General features: G+C 40.8%; 1 protein-coding gene across 3 annotated transcripts in view; it reads left to right on the top strand.

Moving 5' to 3' along the window:
- PLXNB2 (plexin B2) overlaps window positions 1–24,293 on the top strand; it is a 248,929-nt gene that overhangs the window by 88,181 nt on the left and 136,455 nt on the right. The gene's annotated exons all lie outside the window — the stretch shown is intronic.

Here is a 24,293-nt window from a genome sequence, read left to right as displayed (position 1 = left end):
TGAATTAATTTTATTCATTTTCTTTCTTAACTAAATAATCGTTGCCTTTTCAATTTCATTTCATTATGGAAGCTTTCCAGAGCTACATTGCATGTGTTTGATTATAATTAATTGCACATCAACTAGTGATATATGTATATGAAGCTAATATCTTTTATTCATTTAGCACTGAAATGCACCTTTCCAAAGCTATAGGTCTATAATATTTTATTTAAGGGCTCTGACTCATGATTGCAGGCAGATTTATTTCACAGAATCATAGAATGGCTGAGGTTGAAAGGATCCTAAAAGCCCACCCAGTTCCAACCCCTGCCGTGGGCAGGCTGCCACCCACCAGCTTGGGCTGCCCAGCGCCCCATCCAGCCCTGCCTGGAACACCTCTAAGGATGGAGCACCCACAGCTTCTGTGGACAGCTGTGGCCTCGCCACGCTCTGAGTAAAGAATTTCCTCCAAACATCTAACCTAAATCTCCCCTCTTCTGGTGTAAAGCCATTGGCACTTTCTCCCTCAACCTGCTTGCCACTTGATTTGATACAGCAGACACAGTAGCAGAACAAAGCTTAGATGTGTTGCTTTTCCCTTTTGAAAGAAATGTGAATCTGAATCAATTGCATCCCATCTTTCTCTCAGGCTCTCTTTGGTTAAGATGTGAAGTTTCAGTTCCTCTGTCTCCTAGGGTAAAATGGCCCAAGTCAAGATCTCTGAAAAAAGGACCTGGTGTGGTGTCAGCCAGCTGGGTTGCCCAGCAGGTCTGATGAGGTCAGCACCTCTACAATTTTTCTGTGAGTCTCATTTGAGCTGGCTGATGGGAGTTCTCCCAAATCTTGCCCCTCATTCACCGTCCTAAGCGCACAGTTATTTTTTAGACTTAAATAGAGCAGAAGGAGATTCGGACACACATCTGCACTTGTGAACCTCTCCCCATATTTCTGACAGTTCTGGTTTGTTTGTGGCCTTTTTATCAGACAACAGTTGGTGTCCTTTTCCTGTCCTTCTGCTCCCAGCACACAGCAGGTCTCTCCAGGCCCAGGGCAGCTCTCCTGTCCTGAAGCACTGTCTCCTTTGATCTGCTTTCCCCAGGTTTGGCAAACCCCTGCCAGCAGGATTGGCTTGAGGAATCTTTCAAAACTACAAGCCTGGCTAATTTGTAAGAGGGGAAGCACTTGCTATTGTTTTACCTTTCCTGCTGAGGTACCTCACTCACTTTTTATGGCTTCCGTCTGGTTTTTAACTGTGTGTTTGGGCAGGCACTGAAACAAAACAGGACACGAAGAAGAGCTGAGGGAGCTGGGCTTGTTCAGTCCGGGGAAGTGAAGGCGCCAAGGAAGACCTCATTGCAACCTTCCAGGGAGCTTCTAAACGGAAGGGAGACTGACTTTTTACATAGTCCGATAGTGATAGCACGAGGGAGAATAGTTTTAAATGAAAAGAGAGGAGAATTAGGTTAAATGTTTGAGGAAATTTTTCACTCAGTGGTCAGGCCCTGGCACAGCTGCCCAAGGAAGCTGTGGGTGCTGCATCTTTGTAGGCATTCGAGGCCAGGTTGGATGGGATCCTGGGCAGCCTGAGCTGGTGGGTGGCAGCCTGCCCATGGCAGGGGGTTGTAACTAGATGGTCTTCAACATCCTTTCCAATCCAAACCATTCTGTGATTCTATGAAGAAAAAAGATGCAATGGTTGGTCATTAGAGAGGTAGTAAAAGCTTGTTTAGTTCAGTCTAGGCTAATGTAGTTGTTTTCTTCCCTCACAAAACCTAACTAAAATTAATTTGGTAGGAAGATAGTACTTGACTTTAATTTAATGCCCTGCCCTGCCCGACCTCAGAGACCAAATCTGTTTGCCATTCTACCGAGTTACCTTTCACCCATAGCTTCCAAACACTGCCCAGACATTTAAAAACAGAAATGATAATAGCAGAGAAACAACAATTGCTTAATTCATTTTTGTTTGTGTCTACTGTATGTTTTATCTGCAAGGAGGTATCTGCAGATGTGTCACATTGCAGTTACCTGTTGAGGTGGTTCTATTTTAGTCTCCTCCTGGGAGGAGGATGTCCTGTAATCATGGCCAGAGTTCTCACTTCTTCTTCATGCATGGACTTCCTTCAGTTCAAACCACCTCTTAGTGATGTCTGATGCCCTCTGAAATCTTTTTATGTTTTGTTTTGGTTTGGTTTTTTTGCTCTGTATATGGCCTAAACATATGCTGCTCCATCTCACAGAATAGTAGTTCACAATGGCTAAGGTTTCTGAAGCTCAGCTACATGTTTGTGGCTAGGACCAGCGCTTCAAATATGTCTGCACTGGATGCCAACACCATACAAAAATGTTTCTTCTGATGTTGACATCTGGATTCTAACACAACTCTAGTGCATCCAAATTTTTTGTTTCCTTTGCATTTCTCAGCTTGAAAATGGGTCAATGGAGAAAGTCTATGTTCCAGTTAAACCTATAATGGATGCTGAGAAAAGTATGTAAACTGTATATCACTTCCAAGTTTCTAGCTAAATAGGATTGCTCCCTCCACCCTTTTGCTATTAATAACTTTTTTTTTTTTTCCTTGCTGTTTTCTCTACTGCTAATAACATGGAAAAAATTCAGCTCAGTCATTTGGAAAGTAAAAATATCTTGCAGGGACTCCCAGCTGGCTAATAAGAGGTGAAGTTTTAAATAATACAAATAAAAAAAACCACACCAGGCTAAGTGCTGAGATTTTACTCTGGCAAAATCCTGTGGACTTTACAGGCTGTTTGCTTAAGTAAAAATTGGAGAAAACTTTAGGACTTCATGATGTGGGGCAGCATAGAGATGGCTGCTGACTGCTTCCTGTTTAGCTAGTTTTATACAGTCACGTATCCTCTGCTTTATCTGCCAAAGACAGTAGTTTGTAATTCAGACCGCCAAGAGACAGCGTCTTTGAGGATAGCAGAATTAAAAATATTGCTTCTTTTTTGGCAAACCAGCAACGTTCTTGTGTGTGTATAAGAAACATGGACTGGATATTTTTGGATGCTTGCTAATTCAGTTCAGCTGTCCTTGTTGTTTTGTTTGCTTGATTTGGGAAAGTAAAAGAAAGGAAACTATATGAAATTACAGAAAAGTCATGACTTGTGAAGCTGCAGATCACCTTGTTCTTATCATCTCTGTATGTCAAGTAATCAGTCATTTGCTGTCTATTTCAATTTGTAATTCAAAATGTGCCCCTGTAATGGGTGCACAAATTTGGTTTCATCGAACTATTCATCTGAGGATAATATCTCCTGCACTGCCATTATACCAACTCTTGTATCTGCAGTGTCTATTTATCTTTGTGTTTAAGAATTTACTTACACAGAAAAAGATGGGAAAGCTTATGGTCAGGAAAACATTTTTTTAAAAGTGGCAACAAGCCTTGTTGAAAACACTGCTGCAGAAACTCCTATCAGGGATGATGCTCCAAACCCTGAAGCAATTGTACACTATGAAAGTAAAATCACATTTTCATGAGATGATTGATGGATTTCCATGCCCAGAAAGAGATAATGGGTACAGTTGGAGAATAAGCTGGGGCTACTTTTCATCTTTACCCAGAGGCAGCTGTTTGGTGGCTTCCTTTAGTGAGAAGAGCAGGCTGGAGCAGAGAAGATGCCAACCCTGTGTGCTGATATGAAAGGGTGAATTATGGTGCAGGAGGAGAAAAGGGAAAATGAAAGTCAGAGAAGCAAACAAAGGGAAGAAGGATAAAAATCTCCTTGAAATAATGTGAAGCCCAAGAAAATCTCTCAGCCTCTGAAGATAAGTGTCTACTCTTTGTTCTAGGCTTTGGTTTTGTTTCTGGGGGTGCTCAGAATTTCACATCATGTGTCTTTTGTTACAGCCGAGTGAGAGGTTATCTTCATTTTGAGAGGTCTCTATTCCCACTGAGAAGGTGGTTACTCAAGGAGAACCTTAAAACCCCACTGAGTCTTGGGATCCTAACAGATAGTCCCAGTGTATTAAACATCATAAGCTTTCTTTTAGGATGATGTGTTTCTATTGCTCGTTTATGACTAGCAGGAGATATATTTTCTATGTTGCATCTGTTAGCAATCAATACCTTAGCCCATGGCGTTCTAGAAATTGTACCAAAACCACAGGTTTAGTGTGCTTAGGAGCACTTTGAGGTTCTTGACAGAACTGGATCATTTTAATTGATATAATGAAGTCAACATGCTGTACAAACAAGAGGGAAACTGTTTTCAGGTCGAGGCACATTAGTTTGCCAGTAGTAAAACCTAAATTGCAATATATTATGCAGCCATTCCTAGAAGATGAGAGTTGATGAAATTGTGTAATAAGTTCCTGCTCCGAGTGCTGCACTCTGGTTTCATACCTCTTCCAACCTGCAGCTTCCCTCGGAGCAGCACAAGCCTGAAAAGTGGAGGCACAAACCAGGGACTTTACTAAGGGATCTTGGCTAAGTGTAATATTGGTAGTACACTGCATTCAGGATGCAGAGAGGAAGTGATGATTAAAGTGCTTTCTTCAATGATGATAAATCCAACTGTCATAGCCTGCTGGTTTTGCTCTTGGGATGCTGATTTTTTTTCTCCCATCTTTTGTGTCTCAGCAGGCAGTATGTGGGTTAAGCTTCCTATGGGTGACTGCGATTCTGAGCGCTTGCTTCATAGCTAAAATTGGAGCACAGTTGAGAGGCAGGAGGCATCTGTGGGATCTTGCCTGCTTCTAAAATATGTTTCCAAAGTTGCTAATCCACATAAATCACCTAGCCCTTCAGGGACAGCTGGGTTTGTTTTAAACTTGCTAGGTATGATACAGTGTTGGAGTAGAGTAAACAGTCTGTCCACTGCAAGAAAGCCGAAAGGAATCTCAAGACTGCAGCAGAACAGCCTTTACAAAGCAGATGCAACCCTACTACAGCACTAAATTAATGTTCTTGGGGCCAGCTGTAGGTGGAGGAACAACACAGCCAGCACCAGGCACACTGGGCATCCTCAGGCTGCTCGGCACTTCCTAGCATCTCACCACCTCCACTCCTTCCTTGGAAGGGAAAACAACTCCTTGTTTTCCTTTTCCTCCTTAGTTGGCCCAACCCTCCCTTTCCCTGGAATTCAGAATCGTTGAATTTGCTGTATTTGCTTTCCATGTGCCTCCATCCCTTTTCCTTTGCCGCATCTGTTAGGGGCTGCTGGAGCAGTCATTGCCTGCCAGCCAGCTCACCGTGCCCTCCTGCTCAACAGTCGGCTCTGCAATGGATATTAATATGGCCTCACATTATTTTTGATATAAAGATACCAGCCTAGTGTTGGTGATAATCCATCACAGCCCTCGCATGCTTCAGAACTGTGTGGATTAAAGCAGAAGGTTGGGCACATCTTTTTTTTTTTTTAGTCTGGTGATTGTTAAACCAGATGAAAGGGTAACAAGTGGTTAAAACAATGTCAGATGGTTGGCTCACGGGAAGTTTAATAGCATAAATACCCAGGAATAATTTGAAAGGTGTCTCAGGTAATATGAAGATGTATATATCTGCTAACTGCTTGGGAAGAACTAATTGAAAGGGAATGCTGCCTTGTTAGCTGAGCAGGCTAGCATCAGAAACCTGCAGAAGGCTTTTGAAACTTAGCAATTTTTTCCAGACTAACCTATTATGAAGTTATTCTTTGGAAAGCAGCCTCAGAAGAAGGACAAGTGTTTGGATAAATTAGCAGCTTTCCTATGTATTGTAATTGCATTCTGGGGTTAAATCTTACTCCAAGAAATGAGGTTCTTTCTTCCTCCTTGCCCCCTCCGCACTGGATACTGAACAGCATGCATGAAATTTTTTTGGATAGGAAAAAAACCTCATGAGTAAAACATTATGAACAATGCTTGCATTTGTGCAAGTATTTGTATAGTTTCATAAATTCCACAAAATTGCTAGCATTTATTCAGTAAAAGTCACCGTCAAAGGTTCATCACGAAAAGGAGTACTCAAAAATGTTCAAAATGGGAAGGGCACCTTTGAACATATCCTCCTGTATGGAAGGGTGGGCATCTATTTCACATTTTGGTAATGAAACTGTTGCAACATGTGAGAGGGAGGAGAGGTAGGACTTGAGTAAATGTTTATAAGACTGAGCACTGGGTAATAATAGAGCCACCTTGCTGGAGAGAAACGACCCTGACTTAGCATTACTTTGATTTGTTCCTGTTTTGGGAATCTTGGGGATGATTTACCACTTCTTAAAACTACAGCTCCTCAAGTAGAGAGGAGGAGAGTTTCCAAAATTAGGAGAAGCACTTCAATCCCACCATTTGCTCCTAAAGATGGGGATTTACAACCATTGGAGCAGGCAGGCAAGCAGCCTGGGCAGTATGACAGCTGTGTAGGTGTGCTGCTATGTGCATCCAATAGGTCACTGCATGTTTCAAAATCTGCAGTAGCACTCTAATTTTGTAGGAGGGGAAGGGAAGGCACAAATACTCCTAGTGTGAGGAAGGATGTACAATTCTTATTCTCTTTTTCAAGATGGCTTTGTATTTGAAACAGTAATCCAAACAAGTGTGCAGATCAAACTGAATGCATACTGTGAAAGTTAGCACTTTTTATAATTATTACTGTCTTGCTGGAAAACAGAAAACACTGTAAAATAGCATACTGTGATTCAGTGGCCTAAACTTACTCTCAGATATCCCAATTTTGCATCACGGTTTGTCTTCTAAGGGCTGATAGCAACCTATTGCAGTGCCTGATGTGAAAAATAAGAGCAGATTATCTCACCATTCTTGAAAAAGAAATGCGTAATGGCAAACTGCAAGTCAGCCTTGTGATCGTAGATGTACAATTAAGGTGGAACAGTACATTTCTTTGTGGTCATGAAATGTTTTCTGCATGCTGGATTATGATTAAATATATATAAGAATTAGCATATTATGGTTCAATCATCATGGGTCAGCTATCAATGTGCAACTTTATTCCTTCGAATGAGCTGTAAACCACAGCCTGTGGAAGTGTTTTTAAATAAAATATTTATGCATTTAGTGTTCACCACCGTTACTGATTTAGACTCATCATTGGAAAACAATGTTCTATCTATTCTGTGTTGTTACAGCGTAAGTGCTGCCATTTGACTTTATAAACACCAATAAAAAAAAATCAATATTTTTAATTCTTTTTTTTGTTTTTAAAGAAACATGCCATAATACTTGCCAGTCTCCTGTAGTATCCGCAGCCCTCTGTGCAGCTGCCTTGTGATTGAAAAGAAGATTGCTCTGAAATTAAGCTTGGAACTCTTAAGTGGGTAATTGGGAAAGGAAGCCATAAATTGTTTCTTCACCAGACAACTTGCAAGATTGAGAAATCAGTTGTAGCAGAAGGAGGCTGGGTTTTGTTTTTGTTTTTATTAATAGGGCATTTTGAATAGTGAAGATGTGGGGAAGTGAAAATGTTAAAAAACAAACCAAAACAAAACTCACATCATTTTGTCTAATGTTAGTAAGCAGTTTTTGTCGTAGCAAAATATGTATTTAAGCAGTATCTGCATTTAGCACACTTATTAAATGAAATGTACAGCATCAATATTCGGGCACCCCTTGAGGGCAGACACCTTTTCGCTTATCAAAAATATTATGATTTTATGTAGCATCTCAATGCATTACTTATTCCATTTCAGTCTCTTATTAGTGCCTTTGGGGAATGAGGGGCTTTCTCTCTAGAAGTTGCTAACTGTACACTCTTGGTATCAATCTTGTCTATTTTTCATAGCTGCCTCGCATCTTAGTGCTACCAGGGGATTTCCAGGTGGTTTTCGCCTATGCAAAAGCATTTTTTCCCTCTCTGCTGTTCTCCTAACAAGAATACGGAACAGCTGGGAGAATATTTTCCTGTCAACTCCCTTGCTGATCAGTAGGGGAGGGACTGTGTTTCTTGCAGGGGAGAAGATACAAAAGCTGATGAATCCTCTGTGAAGAGAATCTAATTTAATGTTTGGAAGTTGCTTGACCAGATATTATTGGCTTGATGGATGACAGTCCCTCTGGAGTATATACAGATAAGCTGCCTTCATTATTTATGGGCATTCATTAAAGTAAGCAGCAAAAACCCTATTGATCTTCCAGATTCACCTCTGTGGAATTAGAGTCTATTGTCCTAAGTGAAAGTTCAGAACGATGTCTTTTATGAGAATATAATACCAAAACATTGTAACATTGTATGTTACAGTATAAACAGATAAACAATGTTTTTTCAAAGCATGCTTTTTCCATCAGAATCTGATTTTATGGAAGATGATGAAAAAAATGTAGCTATCCAGAGATCCAAGTTACTCAAGAGTAAATGTTTCACTTTAAAAAAATGAATGCCTGCAATCCACACTATATCATGTCAGTGTATTAAATTAGAAATTAAGCTATGCTGGAGAGGTACAAATTACTTTATCCAGATTAGAGCTATCCTTGGCAATGTACAGTGCAACCAGAAGATTGTTTACTAAGGTATCTAATCTGTGGAGCAGTCACTCTGTAGAAGCTTAGGGGTGGAAAACAAGCAAAAAGTCTGCTGCCCTTCTGTGAGTGTGTGGTGTGCAGTGGATGAAGGGGAAATCCATCCCCTGCATGAGAAACGAGCCTCGTTTAGTTGCAGTGATGTCTACAAGATTTGTAGGTGCCAGCTAGCTCTTCAGAAGGACCGTTCCTATAAAACATATTGGGGAGCTGCCAGAAAGCTTGAGCAAATTTTGGAGAGTGCCAAGCCACATGTCTGCCATCCTGTTCCCTTCCCTTGAATTTCTTAGCTAGATCCCTTCTGTTTTCATAGAAGCTGGGAATATGCAAGTAAGCAAACAATACTCTTAAGTAGATTTTAAGTAGATTTTTTTGTTCCGCTTGCATCTAATGCAGATACAACATAGCAGGATTGACTGGGAGGAGAAGAGGGGAACGCGTGGAGAGTACTTTAATTAAGCAAGTTAAATTTGCCCTTTCTGACATAAAGTATCTTTCTTTTCATTCCCATATATACATCATTTTTGTTATTTTTTTTTTCAGTTGATGCTCATATGCTCCTTGTCATTGCACTGTTGAAGTGTCTCTTGTTCTCGATCTGCGCTCTCCTCCTTCTGTCTCTTTTCTATCTTTATACGCTTTTCTTTCCAACCACACATCCTGCTGGATAACACGTTAGGAACCAGCCACGTGCTCCTCGTTCCTTTCAGAGAAGCAATGTTGCAGTATTCCAGACAAGGACACTCATTTATTGTCTTTAGCAGGACAAACACATCTCCTACGTATACAGGTTGCCTCAGTGAGACTGTAGAGGTAACAGCTCAGAGTGGCAGTGCCAGGGCTACGTGTGAGAGTTGTAAGAAGCCTGCGGGGAGGCCTGGAGTTCTAGAGGCCCTACAGGGAGCCCTAGAGGCTTAATGGCCCAGAGGGAGGCAAAGAGTCTGCACTAGTACTGAGTGCCCTGGGACAAGACTTATCAATCCCCAGCTTTTTTTGGCAGTGGGCTTAGTACTTAATAAGTGCTTAATACACAGCATTATTAATCATTAATGTTAAAACAAGTACACTTCAAGTCATGTTAAGTACCTGTAATGCTTAATACTGAGCACTGTAAAATGCCTTGCCAGCAAAAAATGGGATGAACTTATTTTTGTCATTAAAAAGCAACACAGCTCTCCTGAATTGTGCTGAACATGCTATCATTTAAATGATAAAATAAGTGACTAAGAGATGTAAGATGTGGGAGGCTGAATGGGAACCTGGGCAGCTTTGGGTTGATTTTAGCTTTCTCTAGTTTTTGGGGTGGAAAACCCCTAGGGGCAGGGAAGCTCCCTGTAGTAGCATGAAGCACACTGCCCACCTGCTTTAAGGCCAACTGCTAGGCATCTCCACAGCAATAATAATACCCAGATATATGGAAGCCAGATATCATACTGTATTGTGACTTTGGAATTTTAGCTGCTGCTTTCACTTGTTGCGTGGCATAGAAACTTCTGTGTCAGTTTGAGAACAGTGGCCTTCAACACAAATGTCTGTTCTCCAAATTTTGTAGTTGTCAAGAATTCCTCCCAGATTTCACATCTGGTTTTGGAAGAATGAGTGCACAACCAGCCACATTCTTCCTGCTTGAAGTGCTCTCGCTGCGTGCTGCTGCCCATTCACCCTGGGGTGTGTGAATGTGCAAGAACTGCAGCCCAGAGAGCACTTTGGTCATCTCTCTAGCTTAAAGCCTGCAGGCAGATGTAAATCCTTATCAATAGCTTTCTGTCCCTTAGCAGCAAGATCGCAGCTCCTTGCCCTCCCTTAAACAGTTCCGGCACAAGAGCTTCCCAGGAGGTGTGGATGGCAGCTTCTGGCACACCAAACCACACTGACCTTATCAGTATAATTGCACATATTATGCTGCAAGTTTGCCTACATATAGAGAAGCAAAATATGCCATAAATGAACGCATCCTCTTTCAGTCAATTGAACAGCATTTTTAAAAATAAGCATTAAGTCTTCATGACTTTATGTGCATAAAAGCTTGCAGTCACTCATCTTAAATGGTTTTGCTTTCCTTCTTTTTTTCCCCTTCTTTGTAGGTATTAGCTTGTCTGTGTGAAAACTAAGGCTTTCTCAGCAGAAAGGTGATGCACCCGAGTTCTCTAGCTGAATGTGTATGTTCTACTTGTCAGTTCCATTATAGTGTTTAAATAGTCAATGGTTTTATGATTAGATTTCAAATGACATTAATCATTCACTGGCTCTAGAATGCAAGCTGATCTGTATTTTTGTTGAGGGCTTGTGTAGATACTGAAAACTTGTTTCCCAGACACTGGTTAAGTAGAAAAGGCTGTAGCACAGTGCCAGCATCTCTCAGAGGGCTAATTTTGCTTGGGGACAAACCAGTTTTTATTTAAAAAAGGGGAGAGTGAAGCAAGTATGTCTCCTGATAAAGGCTTCTCCTATATTACAATAAAATGACATTAGACATATTCTTACTCTGTGGCTTTTTTGGACTTTTTTTTTCTCCTTTTTTTCTTTTTTCTTTCTTTTTTTCTGGTGGAGCAACGCATCCTGTTTCTATAAAGCCACAGTTGAACAGAGTTTGTACAGAGCACTATGGAGAGGAAAGATTATGGAGTAAGGAGCTACCCTCTGATCAGAGAGGCTGTGCAATATGTGGGATAGCCGTATCTCCTGTGCAGTGCAGGGAAAGGCTGCAGTCCAGTGGGAAATCCAAGCACCCCATAAGATCACCTCTGGCTGATTACCCCACATTTCCTCATCCCCTCTCTTGAGTCAGCCTGTGGCTTTCCCTCTGCAGCCCTACCTGCTCTGTTCGTGTCCTCCTTAGTGGTGGGTGCCAAACTGCTGAGGGTAGTTGTTCTTTATCATGGCATTGGTAACGCTCTGTCTTCTCATTTAATTATCTGGTTGTGCCTTATTTAGCGCTGTATTTTTTATCTAGAAGAACAAAGGGCTGAAAAATAGTGTATGCCACACAGTTCTGTGCTCTGTAGGTCTCTTTTTCAACCTGGCAAGTTTCTATTTGCGTTGTTTTTATGTTATTCATTTGTAAACTTATGGTCTCATGTAATCTGCAGGTGTTTGGTTTGTGTTGTGTACGACAGGTAGAAAGAGGAATAAGGAGCCTTATTTCAGGAGAAGCAGGTCCTCGTGGTTTTCTTTTCAATTCAATTTGGAACACTTGTGCTCACAGAGTAGCTTTGCAGATCTGATTTATTCTCTTTCCACCGTTGTGAGCCTTTATCAATGGTAGAACCTCTCTCAAGTACATTTGAACAATACTGTTTTGTCTGAAATTGTAAAATATGTTTTCCGTAACTTTCTCACTTTCTAAGGAAAGCTTTTAATTTTTACTCTTACCAGGCAATAAAACTTAACAGGGGAATGTGAGGCAATTGCATGGATGGGTTCATTTGGAGCTAGATAATTTCATGGTTTGTTCACTTGGTTAGAGAGTAGGAGAGAGGAGGGTGAGAAAAACAGAAGGTGCTTTAAAATGCAGTTTTCAGATTTCTTACCTAATAATGGCTGGCACCGGTGTTTGAATAGAGGTGCATAATTTCAACTTGAATAATTTGACTGCAGTGGTTTTGTAGATGCTTCTATTTTGGAAGATATTTGTATTTGATGGTTCCTTTCTGACAGCTTCCTGATTTCTCATTTTTGATGCTGCTTCCCTTGGAAGTTCCTTGTTTTCATTCTGGGCTCTTTTTCACCCCTGAAAATACTGTGGGAAGTAATAACCACAAAAAGCTTTTCTGAATGCCCTCCCACTTGAGCAGTTAAGAGCTTGAGTAGTCTTGTTTATTACTTCCGTGGAGCGAAAGATGGAAATGTCATTTTTAAACGGCGGTTGTTGCAGGGCTTTGTTGCTAAACAGCTTGTTGTGGTCACTATAGATGTGAAAACGCAATCTCCCAGCCTTTCCATCTCAGGCAACGAAACCCCAAGTTTTACTTGACTGGAGATTGGGTTGTTTTGATTAATTCCACAGATGAGCACTTGCACAGGGAAAGCTCATCATTTCCTGTTTAAAAAAAGTCTTGGGTTAGCAAAAGGTCTTCCAGACGGAGCTTAGAAGTGTTGCGGTGCGGTTCTGAGTGGGGTGGAGCAGGATAACTGACTTAAAGCAGCTCCATGATATTGCTCTGGCATCGTCGTGGGGATCATAACCACTGAGTTGTCTTGGAAAGAGCATCTCAGGCTGTTGGGCTGGAGCCTTTGCAGCAGACAGAGAGCAAGGCCATGCAGGCATTTTCCATGCCAGTGAGCGTTCACATTGTATGAGCAGGCTCACCCTGAGGTATGAGAGCTACAAACACTCAAGCATAGCAAGGGGCAGCAGAACTGCAGGAAACCCGAGGCTACAGAAAACCTACTTCATGCAGCTTTTTCTGCTGCTGTTGCTTTTCAGGCTCTGAAATAGCCACCTTGTATGGCACTGGAGTGCCTTTAGGTAGGCTGGGAGTCTTCACATATGTTGGGCATGGGATGCCCAAATGGCAGACCAGTGCCATCACTGTGTTTCATTCACTTTATGATTCAGCACAGAATTTCAGAGCTTTGTTGAAGCCACCATAGGTTTCATAGGATGTTCATTAAGATGACGGAGCAGCAAAGGAGTCTCTGTTGCTAAAGCTGAGGAGCTTTCACTTGCCCCACTGAAGCTTCTGGAACTTAAGCTGTTTACAGGTAAATATGGCTCAGGGTATTGGCTAGCTTACTGTCAGGAGTATTTCTTCACAGCCTCCTCTTTGAGATTTTCTGCCAATTCAGTTGAACATATAGCAGGGAAAATTACAAGTCTCTTTGAGGAAAAGTATTTTGAAGGGAACTCTTTGATCCATGTTGATAGCAGAAGGAAGTGGGCCTTCTGTTGTGATAGTTTAATTTATTTAATAGTTCTGTGTGGTCTTATGTAGTATTACAGAGCAAACCCTTTACTTGCCTCCTTCCCTCTTTACCTCAGATTATATTAGCAAAATTTTGAAAGAATATAGGAATTTTAGAGTTTGACAGAATATCTCTGACATTGCAATAATGATTTTATCTGTCCAAAGAGGGAAACATGCAAGTCTGACAGTTTTCTAAACACCCCGCACAAACTCATTTGTCAGATTGAGAAATTGTTGAGTACCATATGGCAAAGTGAAAAGTCAACATGTTAATTCCTTAAGTTAGACAGGTTTTGTTGTTTGGGTTTTTTGTTGTTTTTTTTTTTCTTTTTCATTTTACAAGACCTGTGCTGCCTGCATTTATCCTCCAGCTATTTGCTGAATTCTTTTATAATGAAGTGAAACTGTTCAGATCCTGTTCTACCTGTCCTTCAGCTTTCTATTTTGCTTTTCTTTTGCTCAGATTTTTTTTCCCCTGCATGTTTTACCCTTGTTCAGAACATGATAGTCATACAGGCAGACAAGTCCCCCTAGCAAAACCCTCTTGCACATAATTTGCAGTTGTTTTAAGCACAAGTTTACTGTCCCAAACTTCTGGTGGTGATTACATCTGCTCTAGCAGTCTCTCTATTCAGAGTTACAGCTGTATACAAAATATTGTCACTATAGTTTACCACAGCAGCTAAAATCAGCTGGAATACAGTGATTTCCAGGACAGCCAGATGAGCACCCCAACATGTCATTTCATTTGTTTTCTTAACTTTTCTTCTTTCTGTTGGTCTTCTGAACAGCTGGAGCAGTTCAATTCACAAAGATGCATATCTTGGAATGAATTTTTTGGAATGTATGTGCATGTGTGTCCGTGTCCACATCTGTGTGTCTGTGTGCTATACCTGAATGTATTTCTCTAGGTTTGTTGCATTATTTCTTTAGTGCTACCCTTTATTTGCACACATCCTCTTTCGTGCAGAAGCAAAAGCCATCGAGGGAGGCTTTATACTCTGGCATAGCAAAACTGTGTAACCTGTTTTGGAATACAGAGCAGGAGAAAGAGAAATGCAGTATGGAAGGAAAGGGAGATTGAATCAAAGCAGAGCTCCACTTCCTCCCACCCCTGGGTTTTGCTGAGTGTACCAGTACAAGTCATTGTCATTTATTATTCATGTTGTTTGAGCCTTTAGTTTTACTTCAAGCCTTGTTGATAAGAAATTTTGACAACGTGCACTTGTAAGTTAGTTAGCAGGTTTGTTATCCTCCCAAATAGCCAGTAGCTAAGAGCTGAAGAAGCCTAGCTGAATTGATCCTTGATGAATAAATTTCCTAGCACTGACCTCAGAAGTAGGTCTCCCTAATGATTTCATCGTCATCTGCCTGCGGACAGGAATAATAACAGGCAGTCTTCTTTGGCTGCATAAGAGGCACCTGCCGTACATCCATCTGAACAGCAAGTCATCCATAAGCATCTTCTGAGCTATTCAAAATCTGGGTAAATTTGTGAAGGATGCTGGGCAGAGAGTTGAATTTCCTGGTGCTTTCCTGCACCCTCGCTCCCTGCTTTTTGCAGCACAATGGTGAATCAGAACAGTCTTTTCTCCACTTGATTCTTGTGAGGAATCTGGCAGTATTTGTGCTGTGCTCCCCTTGTGCACCCTGCATGGGGAAGGAGAGCGGATGTCCAAAGAGCAGAGTTTCAACCACAGATTTCAAGGTATTAAAACATCATACAGATGAATCTTTGCTGAGTGAGAGCAGTGGGCTGCCCTGTACACGTGCCAGGGAGCCAGCTCACCCTGTAACAAATGCATCAAATGTCCCTGTGCATGACAGTGCCAAACACTTCCCTGTCTGTCTCAGTTTTCCATCCAGATCATCCTTCCAAATAAATTTTTGCTTGACAGAAAAAGGGACAAAGTGAGCTTGAAGACAGGCTTAAATTCAAAGCGTATGTATCCTTCCATGTCGGGTACCAGCTGGGTATGCCAGTTGCTCCTTGTCTGGCTCCCTGAACTCCCCGCAAGGAGAGCAATGGTTGTGCCGTGAGCGCCTGGAACAGAGCTTGGCACTGCTCTTGCAAGACCTGTAATGTTTCCTCTGTCCACTGTGCCCACAGAGCTGCTGTCATGGCCCACACCCAGCTCTGATCATGCCAGGCTGCTCTCAGCTTCTTGTTGAAGTAATGGGTAAGGAATGTCACAGATGCTTGAGTTTCTCCTCCTGGCAAGCTCTGTTTACTTAGCTCTTGCCTACCAATTACCCTGCACAACCGCACCTGGCTTTTCTTGAGCTGTGACTGTCATCACATGGGCTGTCCTACTCTTACAGACCCGCTGCACACTGAGTCAGCCGAGGGATCCCAGCCAGCAGCAAAGCATTGCTCAAGTGTTTGCTGCAGCCTTCACTGCCACGGCACGTGGAGGCCCTGTGAACGGGCTCAGGACCTCATGGGAAAACAGAAGTCTCTCCACAAACATTTCCAACATCCTTGAGCATTTCAGAGCTTTTGCCTTCTGCTAAAAAAAAAAAAGTCAGCTGATATGGTGATGCTGAGTTGATAGGCACATCAGAGACTAGCAAGTCAAGTTTAGCCTGCAACACTACAGAGCAGTGGTTTGTACTTAGCATCTTTATTTGTGTTATTGTGGTTGTGTATTTACATCATATGACAACTGGATTTTTTAAAAATGTTTGCCTTCAGATTGGGATTCTCAATTGCTAATTGTCTGTTCTCTGTGTTTTGGGCCTGAAATATGTGCAAAGAGGTTTTGGAAGGACAGATTGCCTGTTACAGGTGGCTTGGTAAGATTATTACACAGTCTGGAGGGGAGTTCATTTGGATATTATTTTGAAATTCAAAACAGCTGAGTGGAGGGAGGAGAAAAGTTTTCTTTCTCCCTTCTCTCTCTTTCCTAACATCTTTCTACAGCCTGGATTTCCAGCTTTTTTGGTTTTGAGTGACTTCCTACTATTCTGCTTTCCTTGAGTTTTCAGTTTGCTTCTCTTTCACTTTAGAAATAGTTATTCCTGAACACTTTCTTCTTTCTATGCCACCTAATGAAACTAATTGTGAGATGAGCTATGCAGACCTCCCAAATTTCTACTGCTTTATTCCCGTGCTTTTTCACCACAAAAGATGGGGAGAGAGTACTAAATAAAAGGGAAGCTGGTAGCTGAGAGACAGAAGTCTGAATTTGCAAACTAATGACTAATTTCCCTAAGTACTTGCCTACTCCTAATTAGGTCTAGATTAGATTCTTGGATTGCTTGGGGCAGACATATATTCTTTAAGTGCCTTTAAGTGCATATCTGTGTCATAAGAGAATAATTCTGAATTATGTGTAGCCAGTGATATGCATCTGCCAGGATTAAATTATACTTCTGTGTTCTGATTTTGGGGAGAGCACTACAGCTTTAAGATGATAATAAACTTTAGGATACTTCAGATTTTCCTGACAAAATCATCCATTTACCTTATCCCACTTACCCTCACGGAAAAGCTTTGAGATTTCTCTGGCTCTTGGTACTGCAAGAATATGTATTTAATGCAAACTAATTCTGTGCATACATCACTGGGGCCTTGTTAGAGTACTGAGGAATGAGTGGATGTGATGCTTTAAAGTCAGCATCAATCCTTCTGTTGGTGACTTTTGCTGAGCCTGTTCCTGCCTTTCTTAATTCTTTCAGTGTCTTCATGGTGAGAGGCAGTCCCTCCTGAGCATTCTCATACCATGAGCGAACACATTTCTCCACCCAAAACTTGTTGTGACACATCTGTTTCACATTGAGACTGCTGCTTTGCTGCTAAACCCTCCAGCACGGAGTAGTCTGTCAGGCATTTATTCTGCATTCCAGCTCAGAGCTATTTGCAAGGGGAAGAGAAAGCAATGCTGTGTCTTTCATTTAAAAAGAAGAAGAAAAAAAAAGATAACGACTACTTTTTGGAATGCAATGTGCCTTTTGTAGTAAGCCACGTGGAGTGGAAGGCTGGCAAGAAGATAGAGCCAATGCTTGACTTCCCAGATGGAATAACTGTACTGCTTTGGTCAGCATGATATCTTAATATTTCTCCTCCATCTTCCAAGGTAGCTTATCTTCTAACTCATACTTGCTTCTCAACTTCCTTTTTGTTTATTTGGGTTTTTGTTGTGGTTGTTTAGTTGGTTTGTCTTACTGCAAGACTGGCAGACTGATAGATTTCCTATAGTACCGCTGCAGTGTACAGTTCATGTGTAATAACTGAAGAGGGACCTAATGCATCTTTGTCACTTGCAAGGTCAGTCTTATTTTGCAAAACAATTTTCTGAAGTTCATGGTAGGTGATATGGCCATAGGCACTGCTGTTGGCTCTTGTGATGAAAAATTGATGTTTTATATGGAGAGACAAGTTCCAGTTAGGTTTTTAGGTTTTGTTTTGGTTTGGTTTTGGATTTTTTTTTTGCTTTCATTTACTTTTTTTTTTCCCTCCAGAAACTTGCATATCACATAAATGCTATATAAGATTTAATATATTTATTTCTCCACTGGAGAAACAAACAAACAGAAAGTACCCATTAAAGCATTTCCAGTGAGAACTGATATTGTTACAGCATGTTTTGTTCTTAATTATTCAGTTCCTGGCTGCAATCACTAAAATACTTCCTGTTAAATTGGTTACTAAGTTAATGTTCTCTTTAATATTTAGGAGTGCAATTCTTGGTAGCGTTTTTACTTAACTAGAGCTAATTATCCTTCTTGCCAAGCATTTTTTTCAATCCTTTCTGTCTTGTCTGTAGATGATAAGTCAGCAAAAACTTAGTAATAGCATTTGAATTAAGCTTGCTGGAGGGAAGTAGGATGAGAAAGCAAAATTTTCATTTAATTTCTTGGCGTTTTCTTCCTTATAGAGATTCATATTGTTGTGTGCTAAGCTAATAAAATAACTAGCTTTTAATTAAATTAAAACAATAGCTTGCCTAAATTGTAACTACATAATTTTTAAGTAGCTATATGCATTAAGATTCCTTTTTAATTATGAATCAACCCAGAATGCTTCCTTATAAAATGAAGATCACTGATATCATCGTCTTTCATAAACACCTACAGTCGATGCAAATGTCTGATTCTTGATTTCTGATGTGTGCACATCAGTTTTGTTTAATTCACTGTGTTCTGAGATTCCCACTGTCTCTCAGACCCCCTCTGGCTCATTTGCACAATTTGGCAAAATGCTCTCGATAGTCGCTTTTGCACACAGTTGGCAGCCCCTGGGAGGTGGGATGGTGTTCCAGCAGGAGAAGGCTTTCACAGTTTGGTATCTGAGCACCAAAATAAAATGGCCGTGTTGGATCTCCTTAACTGTAGCCTTCTTCTAATTCCTCGGTGTCTTTTCTTAATCAGTCTTACATTGTGCTTCTCTCACTGGTCCATTGAGCTCTGTTCTTCACAGTTAACCCGAGTTCCTTCTGTATCAGGTCCACAGTAAACATCTCATGCAGCATTTGCCCTACATTTGCGACCACTGTTTCACACTGTAAGTTTATGAACGTGGAGAAAGCTAACCCGCACGTTCTCTGTCACATATTTTGCTCCTGACATCTCCACGATAGGCATGGGATGGTCTTTCCAGCACGCAGTAGCCTGTGAGGAGTGTAGGCTGCAGGACAGGCCCTGCTGCACGGCAGGGCTGCCGGCCTGGAGGTGCCAGACAGTGCGTAAGGCAGGACTGCAGCACAAGCACCTGCTGCGGGAAGGCTGGACTGGCACCCAAAGACACCCGTCACTAATGAATGAGCTTGTTAAAGCTGCTCCACTGCTAACACATAATTTTCATGAAAGGTTTAGAACTCCTTTCTAAGAACATTGTAAGGCTAATCTAAGTAAGACTCTGCGGAGTTGCATCTAAATGTCCTTGCTGAAAAGTGGTGAGTATCTACAGCACTCTTTCTTTGAGAGAGAATGCTTTGTTGCCCTTTGTCAAGGAAATTTCCATTAAAAAAAAAAAAAGAAGAAGAAAAGAAAAAAAGAAGGAACAAGGAAGATCTTTAATCCATTGGTGGTTGTTTATAGATATGAAAATAATATAGGTGACTTTGATCACAGAACCAAGAGAAAGCACAGAAAATGGTAAGAAAAGTTATTTCTTCCACATGAGAGCAAGAACCTAAATTATTCCATGTCTTTTATAAGTTTGGAGATATCTTTTATTTTAATGAGAACCATATAGGCTTTTGTGTGTGCTCAAATGCGCAGAATAAATTGAAACTCACATTCTGTGCGCTGTCACACATCGCGCCTGGAATGTGGCTGTACTTCTGGCCTGGTGAGATCAGGTTGGGGTTTTTTTGTTCAAACATAAGGGTAATTCATTCTTCATAGTCAACTGAACGCGAGCATTTTCAAGCCAGCTGCCAATTGTGCTACGTGTGCTACTTGCTTTGTGGTGTATTCTTTTGTCCCCGCAGTAAGAAAGCGCGAACGTTAGTCTGGTGACCTTAACCTTTTTGGTGGTAAAAATGAGTCCCTTGTTTGTCCAGACTGAAGTCTTCACTGAAGTTTTCAATTTTTTCTTGCTTTTCTTCTTTTTTTCTGCTATCTAACGCCCATCCTTTGTGTCTATGAACTTTGCGCAGCCAAGGAAAAGCAAGGAAACACACTCAGAGGGCTTGGTAGCAGAGACCGAAATTGTCCTGGTTCCTTTCACCTAGAAGAGATCACCTTGACATGCAGTGCAGTGATGGGCTCCGAGCAGCTTTGGGAGAGGAGTGTAAAAGGAATAGCATCCATACCTAAAGGAAAAAAAATATAAAAATCACTATTAAATGAAATCATCCATGGTGGTTTTGCTTCCTTGCAGCATTTGCTTAGCCCTATCTTCCTTCAGGACTTCTTTTCTCATTCTTAAGTTATGACGGTGAAGAAGAGACTGTGTAATAGCATTCTCACCCTAAATGGGTAAGTGTGGGATTTTCTTCTCTTTTTCAGAATTTTAAATGGCCTGAAATTAGTATTTTGATATGTAGAATCATAGAATATCTCAGGTTGAAAGCATCTCAAGGATTAGGAAGTCCAACTACATGGCTTAAATCTGTTGAGTAGTGGCACCTGAAGCTATCACTAAGATATAATCATCTTCATAACCAGCATATGGATACTTTGGGGATAAGTTTGGGGATTTGTAGTGTTCTGAAACACTGAGTTGTCTTCTTTTTTGTTTTCTTTCTATTTGCATGTTTTCCTCCTGTTTAGAAATGCTTACTTTTCAGATTAGCTTTGTATTGAAAAAAATGGCTTGTGCATGTTGTGTTGAACTGCCTTACAGTGATGAAATACTGTGAGCAACTTAGTTTCTCTCATTGCCAAAATATGTTGAGAGAATCCCAGAGAAAGAGCTGCTGTACCCACTGCTCTTCAGTTACCTTTTGCTCCTTACCAGGTGAACCAAAGCAGTTATTTTCAAAGTAGATCACTTTTAGATCCACTGCTATATGAAGTATGTTCCCAAAATATTAAAAAAACAGAGGGTGGGGTAAAATTAAGGCTTTTAGCTGCTTCTCTTTATCTCTCTGTGGAATGCTAAAGTTACCTGCTTCTGTGGATACGTTTCCTTGCAAACTCCAGTAATTTGTGCTTATGCTTGAGCAGTGTGAAATACATGGGCATTGGCCTGTAGCTGAGTCTCTCAGAAGAACTGCTGATACTTATGGAGTTTGAGGTGTTGGTGAAAGCTTCATTTGGAGTCGTTTTTTTTCCTGCTGCCTTATATAATATTTTAAAAAAGCAAGGTGTTTTTGTTAATTAGAATTAGTTTTCCTTGCAGTGAAAGGATCTACTAGCATTCCAGCATTGTGGTTTAGCACTAGTGTTACACCACTGAGTATATCCGAAGACAGTCAATGTGAAACATGGGAATAATATTTATGAAGCAGTTTGTCAACCTGTCTGCCAGAATGGTTAGAAATATACATCTGGAGTTTAGAATCTATTTTATTATGTTGTGTTTATGGATACCAAATCTAGAAGGTTATCAATCTTTCATATGTTAAGAGAGTAACGTTGGTATGTCCCAGGAAGCAGAAATCAATGTCGCAACAGTAACTGTCTAGCCAAAACTTTTTTATGTGATCATCTAAGATGTTTGTTGGTTTGGGATTTTATAACCCCATATTCCTTCTTCCAAGGTATTACACGATAGACTTTGGGGTGTTTTCAATCTGGAAATTAGACACCCTTTTACTCTTCAAGTATTTTCTTTTCCCTTAGTACATTGCTTCGGTCACCAGATGAGAATGGTATAGATGCTTTTATTAGTCTAGCATGAAAAGCTGACATCTGTTGCACTTTAAAGCAGATTGCCAAGTAAACTGTAGAAAATCTGTAATCCTAATAAGAGGATGAACTTGACATAATCACTACTTTTAATAAAATTATTTTTCCACTTTATTGGAAGATAATTTAGTAGAACTTGTCAAAAAAAAAAAAGAGACAAAAAATGAATGAAATGTGTGAACAGCTTCACGACTTCAACATAAATAGCTCATGCATATTTGTAGTGTAAAATCCTGATCTGCAAGTGAAGCTGAAGATTGGAATCAAAAATGGAAAAAGTTTTCTTTGTTCCACATCTCCAGCATTCTGAAGGAACCAAATTCCTCCAGGAACAGGTGGATGAGAAAACAGTTGAAAGAGAAAAGTACAGACAATCTGTAAAATATATGATGACCCCCAAAGGAAGGACACCTTTGGCTGGTCTGTGGACATCACCATTCATTTGCCATTCCACTGTTTACATAGCATGTTTCATGCACAAATGTAGGCCGCTCCCTTTGAAATGACACAGAGCCACAGGAGGCTCAGATGAAGACTGTCAGTGGGAAAACAAGCCTCCTACCTCAGATGCATCCTTTTCTGCAGTTACCTTTTAAAGTGTTTCCTTCTTGGAAACTTTATGGCAAGTGTCTGAATGCATCAGCAGCGACTTTCATTTCACCTCCTCCGGTCTCTTCTTATAGCAACATCTGGGAAATCTGTTTAATTTATTTCAGTGCGAAATTACTTTCAATTTGTCAGAGACGAGGTTTTTACTTTAAGTGTTTAACTACCAAGCGAAGCACATGTCATTAACTGGTGTTATTTCAAGAGTTAAAGTTCATGTAACTAATATGCTAAAACTTAGCCAAATCTAAATATTTTGGTGACCTTGCTTTAATAGTGCCTCTGGTTCCTTTATGATAGAGATAATTAGATAGCATATGTGTTCACTTTTACAGCAACAATTCTGTCTCAGTCAAAATACACTGTTGTAATAAAACTCCAGAAAAAGAAACTAGGCAGATCTGTTTACTTTCCTTTGCATTTCTAACTGAGAGCTTCAACTGACAGCAGGATGTGACCTTTAATTCCTGAACACTTTAGGTGCAGGAGATACAAGCACCCATATAAAGTCATCCCAGGAAATGATGTCTTAACACTATAGTATGCAATTTACCCTTCTGCTTCCTCAATTATTCCACTATTTCTTCTTTTCCTATTATACTTATCATCTTGGTACATGAGTATCTACTGCATAATCTTTTCTCCACTTGTCCTGGAGGTGTGCATGCAGAGTGGAAATTAATTTGGCATGAAATGCAAGCAGTACATAAGAATTGATGTTTAAACTTACCTCAGCAGTGGAAGATACCCACAATGTAAAGTAGCATTGATGCTGGAAGCGTACACAACAGTGTCTGACACCCTAACTGTTAGCCAAGTAACCAGCCTTGTGTGTTACCCTTCACCAGCCAGCCGTAGTCTCTGCTGACTCCCCATAATGCTGTGATCCTTGCACAGGGCCTGGCCATTGCCATTTGGCAGCTGCAAGACCAAGGGATTAGAAGGTGTTGATATCACTTTCCCTCCCATGCCTCTCCTTTCCACCCATGAATTTGTAGAGCAAATTGCTGAATCAGAGCAGCCACATATAGAAGAATCTGTGAAAGGCAGGAAGGCAGAGGCAGATAAATGTCACTGAAAAAGCAGAGAATTCAAGTGCCCTAATTTTAACTTTATTGCTATACTTTCTATTACGTGTGACAGACTGACATCCCTCATGAACAGCTCTATGCCCCACATGCTGACTCCTGTCCAAAGGTTTTAATGCTGCATCGCGTCCTGATAATTGTGTTCTTGGTAATGATATTGGCAGAGGGATATCAGCAGCCTTCACCCTTTCAATAGGTGTTCTTCCCAGGCTTCTGCTTTCTCAAACAGCTCAGCCAATATATTGGGCCTTGCCTCTGAAGATCCTCTGTTCTCTCCCTTCCAAATGCGCAGTAGTAAACCTCTGGTGAGACGTGGGATTAAAGACATTTAAACCCTTACCAGCTTATCAAAGCAGTAAGGAATTTAGATAAAGATTATCAATTGACATAAAACAATGCTGCATTTATACATATAGGTGTGTATTTGAGCAAAATGCAGTCCATTAGAAGTGAGTGGGAAGGTGCCACACAAGGTGTTTGGTGATTGCCAAATCTGTGGAGCAAAATAGGAGTGCATTGAGCACTCCTGGAATTCAGAAAGCACATATGCACTCAGAAGCATTAGTTGCATCATTGTGTTTAGATGACTTGTTTAATTCAGAGTTAATTATTGAATTAGTGCTGAAAACAGTCTGTTCATCTGCTGCTACTCAAAAGCTCCAGGAGGCTGAATGGTTTGAGGAGTAATACTGAAGTGCAGGTAATTTGGTTAGCACCTTCATGGCAAGCAGATCTTATACTTCAATCAGGTGCATTGGAAGATGCAGCCAATAAGGCTGATGAGTTCTTCAAGGGGGGAATTGGTGAATGGAAGATACAGTTATAACTGCATAACCATTTAAAAATCTTTCTTCCAATTATGCTACGTGCAACGAGGTTTGCAGCATCCACTGAAGATGCAATTTTCAGAGCTGCAGAAATGTATTGA

The sequence above is a fragment of the Centrocercus urophasianus genome, unplaced genomic scaffold, assembly GCF_019232065.1.
Source record: "Centrocercus urophasianus isolate 14NV4802_14NV808 unplaced genomic scaffold, USGS_Curo_1.0 seq_15, whole genome shotgun sequence".
In the NCBI taxonomy this organism is placed as follows: domain Eukaryota; kingdom Metazoa; phylum Chordata; class Aves; order Galliformes; family Phasianidae; genus Centrocercus; species Centrocercus urophasianus.
The sequence above is the reverse complement of the archived record's forward strand: the minus strand, read 5'-3'. Positions and strand labels throughout refer to the sequence as shown.